The following is a 5,525-nucleotide window of genomic DNA, read 5'->3' as shown; positions in this document are numbered from 1 at the left end:
TTTATTCAATTAGGGTCTTAGGTTAGGATTTTAGAATGTGAGTATAAAAGTAAAATATAAAAACACTTACAAAACGATAAAAAATACATATAAACACATTATAAAAAACCTAACCTAGGGTGCCGCCAGCAGCGGGGCAAGGCCCAAGCTACCGGTGGTCAGGGCTGCAGAGAGAGGAACCGGCGGACTATCCGCGCTGTGTCCAAGATCACCGCCTTCTGCATCTGACCCTTGATCCAACCACCTAGCGAGAGTCTCTCAAGATGTTGGTCGAGACTCTTCGCTATTAGACCGTTCACTGAAACGACTATCGGGACAATGATCGTCGAATCAACATCCCACATGGCGGTTATCTCGTGAGCCAAGTCTAGGTACTTACTGGACTTGTCCTTCTCGGCCTTCACGAGATTCTCATCATGGGGGATGGTGATGTCAACGAGCACGGCCCGACGTTGCGATCGATCTATTATCACAATGTCAGGCTTATTGGCTACAATAGTCCTGTCTGTGATGATTGATCGATCCCAATAGAGCGTGGCACGACCATTCTCGAGAACAGGCGCAGGTAAGTACTTGTAGTACGGTACTTCGCGGTCCACAAGGCCATATAGAAGAGCAAGTTGCTGGTGAATAATTCTGGCTACGAGATTATGTCTGTGCAAGTACTCGCCGTTAGCAAGATGAGAACAACCGGAAATGATATGCCTGAGTGACTCTCCGGGACGGCGGCATGCCCGACAAATGTCGACCGTACCGTCCTTCAGGATATATTTCCGATAGTTGTTCGTCATCATCACTTCGTCCGCAATTGCACAGGCAAAACCCTCGGTTTCTCCGAAGAGGTCCCCGAATCGTAACCAGTTCACCGACGCGAGCAGGTCCACATCGGGTCCCGTGAGGGCCTTGTAGAACCGCCCGTGTAGCACCTTACTCTCCCATGCCGCCTTGCGATCCGCAGTACTTAGTACCACAGGTTTGCGCCAGTTCTCGTTTGCCAAGGAGAGCGGCGTGAGGTTCCTGTCTACTGCCACCACATCACGATGCATCCCACACTCGTTGTTAAGGAAATAATTCCTGAGATTGTACACCTCGCGGTTGTGGAGATCCTTGGCGTTTAGGAAGCCTCGGCCTCCACACTTCCGTGGGATGTACAATCTCATAACTGACGAGCGTGGGTGTAGCATGCGATGTGTGGTGAGCAGTGACCGGACCCTCCGATCCAGGGCGTCCAGCTCGGTCTGAGTCCACCTTAGTATGCCAAAGGAGTATGTGAGTATGTATAATTATGTATAATTTTTATATATAAAATTTTAACACATATTTAGAGAGACTTTTTACACAGAGGCCTAATACTTTGAAAAAGATTGAATAAATATTGATTACAAAAAAAAATATTGTAACTACGTTTATCCGTTAACCTGCCGTGTCCCAACGCGAGGTACTGATGTTTCGAGCTATGAAAACCACACAAATTATTAACTTAATTTAACGCCATTACCGTATTTTATTAACATATATCCTTAACTTTTAAAGTATTACTATCGCATAATAATATTATACTTATATTTTAAGTTCTTCGGCTTCAAAGTTTGTCCAAGGCAATTCTTAACATTCACCTGGCGCGTCACGTTCACGACGATTGTATAACCCCCACCGCACCTACCCCGTCTCACTCCGCACAAGCCGAAGCCGTCACTCATCAGCTATCACCTGGCAGGACGAAGACGTGGTTATTGTGCTTCGCAAATAAAACACAAACGACAAAGTATCGGAAATTGGAGTTTGTAATGGGTAAGTACTCTTTATCCTGGCGTCGATATCTTGCTAATTATGTAACCTATCGCATTACTATTAAGATATGTAACGTAATCAATAGTTTAGTTTTATGTGCCTAAGTATGGAGTTCATCAAGCTAATACATTTTGTGTATTCGCGATATAACTGCCATTTTCCCCATCACCTGCATATCGTCCACCTGGCTAAAACTGCCAGGTGGATGAGATTTTGCGGCAGGTTAATGTCACTGATACCACAACTAATACTCGTAACTATATAATTATATCGCGGTTATATCGCTTTTGTGTGTTAATTTAGGAATAAAAACTATCCTGTCTGTTAAAGCTGCATATTATTCAAATTTGTGTACTTTTGTCTTAAGTCTCGTTAACCTATCCAAAAAAGTCAGGTGAATGATGCAATGGCCGGTGAATGAAGCGTCATTCACTTGCCATATGACAGGTGAACGATAACTATTTAAAATCCACGTTACATATACTCAAACAGTGATTATGTTTATTAAGTCGTTAGTGGACAACTGTTTCTCCATACAAACGTACACCCCATTTTCCTCCCTGGGTTTTTTTAAGAAAAAAATAATTTTGTTACACTAATGTCGTAAGTAGATTTGTGACGTCCCACGGAAAAGGTACCTTATGAGGGTATTTAGTTTTAGATATTTATTAAAATGTTTTGTAAAAAGGTGAAAACATGCTCATTTTGTTTATTGTGTGATGAGATGACGAGCGAGAGAGAGAGGTATGGATGAAAAGAAAAAGACATGCTGCGTCGACCCCAAATGAATGAGCAAGGGCAAGCGAATGATGATGATAATCTGAAACCTTAATGCTTAACGTTTGTTTACCTGACCGATTTTGAAAATTCTTTTTTTGATTGTATGTATATGCATACAGATTGGTCCCGTTTTTGTCAAAACCCAGTTCTGATGATGGGATCCATGAAGAATCGAGGGAACTCCTCAAATCTTAAAGGCATGCGTATAGAGATTTTTGTATTTTCATCAGAAAATCAAGCATTTTTATTAAAAACTGTCGCATTTGATGAAGTGGAACTGCTGATGATGATCAGAACGGAACTCTTCAACGACGCATAGTTCACGTTTGAAGATTTGTCCTCTTCGTTATGTTTGTTAAGCAAGTTAAGTTTTTAAGCCACATTTTTGTCAATCTCGAGTTCTGATGATGGGATCCATGAGGAATCGAGGGAACTCCTCAAATCTTAAAGGCATGCGAATGACCAAAACAGCGTGTGTCTATGTTGCACCAAACCTGAGTTCCACTAGGTGCTGCGAGGGTTCAGCATCAGCTCTATCTTGGGTACTGCCCTCCCAAGTCCTCATCAAGACGTGTCGAATGACCAAAACAGCGTGTGTCTATGTTGCATCTAACCTGAGTTCCAGTAGGTACTGCGAGGGTTTAGCATCAGCTCTCTCTTGGGTACTGCCCTCCCAAGTGCTCATCAAGACGTGTCGAATGACCAAAACAGCGTGTGTCTATGTTGCACCAAACCTGAGTTCCACTAGGTACTGCGAGGGTTCAGCATCAGCTCTATCTTGGGTACCACTTTTCCAAGTGCTCATCAAGACGTGTTGGATGACCAAAACAGCGTGTGTCTATGTTGCACCAAACCTGAGTTCCACTTGGTACTGCGAGGATTCAGCATCAGCTCTATCTTGGGTACTGCTCTTCCAAGTGATCATCAAGACGTGTTGGATGACCAAAACAGCGTGTGCCTATGTTGCACCAAACCTGAGTTCCACTAGGTACTGCGATGGTCCAGCATCAGCTCTATCTTGAGTTCTGCTCTCCTATGTGCTCACCAAGACGAGTTGGATGACCAAAACTGCATGTGCCTATGTTGCACCAAACCTGAGTTCCACTAGGTACTGCCAGGGTGAATAGACAGCAAGATTGAATGTTTACTTATTCACAGAAACTTGTTGTTAAATTGGGAATCGAATCGAAGGTGAGGTGGGTCAGAATCCAAAATTTTAATCATCGTAGTGGACAATAAGGTCCCCTTTTATAGAAAATGACACATTTTTTGATTATTTTTAGAAGGCATTAAAACTGACGTGGTGGACAGGTGGATGACACCCATTTCAGGTGAATGATGACAAGAAACCAGGTTAACGGCAACGGACACAGGTTAATGTAGCCTCTCGATAACCTGTCAATATTTTCATTGGAATTTGTACTTATTTCTCGATAACCTGCTTCTACTATCGATAACCTGGAGACAAAATATCTTTCACCTGTCCTTGATATCATTCTCCTGAATTTCAAACGCCTATATCTTCTAAACTAATTGAAGGAATTGCTTCCCTTCTACATTTTCTAATAGTTTAAGTTGCCTTTTAACTATCCCAATAAAAAAAAAATGCGAAAATCCAAAATTTTTGAAAAACATAAATTTTAACCTGGCGGTGCCAACTTTTTGAGAAACGACCTTGTATGATTTTGGAAGCTAGATAATTCAGCTACCAATTTATTATCGATTTATATTTTTACTCACAAAGACACAGAAATTCAATCTGAAATGTAATCTTTCGAACAATTTCCGTTGGGGCTACACCGGAGCACACGTGTACTTCTTCAAATGGAAATGACAGCTTGATTTTCTTGCTCTTGACAATTATATTGACATTAAATCATATACGCACACGAGAAAGCATACCAGTAGATAAATTGTATTTCAAAAAATAGGGTACATAAATATCAGCTCGCGTCTCATTTAAATTTGATTTGCTCTTATTTACGGGTCATTAACAGTCGAATTTAAGTATTATATTCCTTCAAAACTCGCTTAAAATGAAAAAAGTTTAAAGACTCATCTTTACTGATTGGGATCAATTTTTATTATGCTGGTATCATTGAGTCATTTTAAAAACGTATTTGACTTCTGTATGTCAATGAATTTTGATGACAACTGTAATCTTGTATTATATTATTGAACTTTTATCTTAAAATATTGCCTATTAACAGGAAGAGTTATGTAATTCGTATAAGCAAAGACATATGTAACTTCGTAAAAGACGAATAAAGTCTAAGGAAAAAACGTGCCTCGGAATTCAAGTAAAAAGTCGTTCTCGAATAGATGCCGCACACACCTTTAGCCTATCCTCGGCTAGATGGCGTGACGACACCGTTTCATATTTAACAATTTTAACACATAGATATCAGTGAATGAACATGGATCAAAATGATATAAAAATAATAAAATCATTTATCCATATGTATACATTTTTTGATAACTTTATACGTTTTCATTTTGAGTTTTAGTCGTGTGTCGATAGATGGCAGTAAATTTACAGTGACTACAAAATTTACAATGACAGGACCCCTCTATACTATCTATTCTTTTTGGTATAAGTAATACCTGAAAGTCTTGTACCTAGATCTGTAATACCATGGATTGCGACGAATAAGTTATTATGATTATGCCGTTCGTTCCGTCTATGTATAATGCGTGTACGTGCGGTTCTCTGAAAATCTTCAAGAAAAAATAACGGCTAGACCAGCACTAAGTACTAGCAAATTTTTGCGGCTTTGGAGACCGAGATGAAGTTTACAGGCCAATTAGCGCTGTGGCCTGGTTATTGTTATGTATACCTATGTATCGAATGTTTTATAAATTTACTATACAAAGCAATGTTTTATTTCGATTAGGTCTACATTTTGTGCATATTGCATATCTGAAGTATTTTCGTACTAAACTTGAAACTTTCG

The sequence above is a fragment of the Cydia splendana genome, chromosome 19 (genome assembly GCF_910591565.1).
Source record: "Cydia splendana chromosome 19, ilCydSple1.2, whole genome shotgun sequence".
NCBI classification, from domain to species: Eukaryota; Metazoa; Arthropoda; class Insecta; order Lepidoptera; family Tortricidae; genus Cydia; species Cydia splendana.
This window is presented reverse-complemented; position numbering follows the sequence as displayed.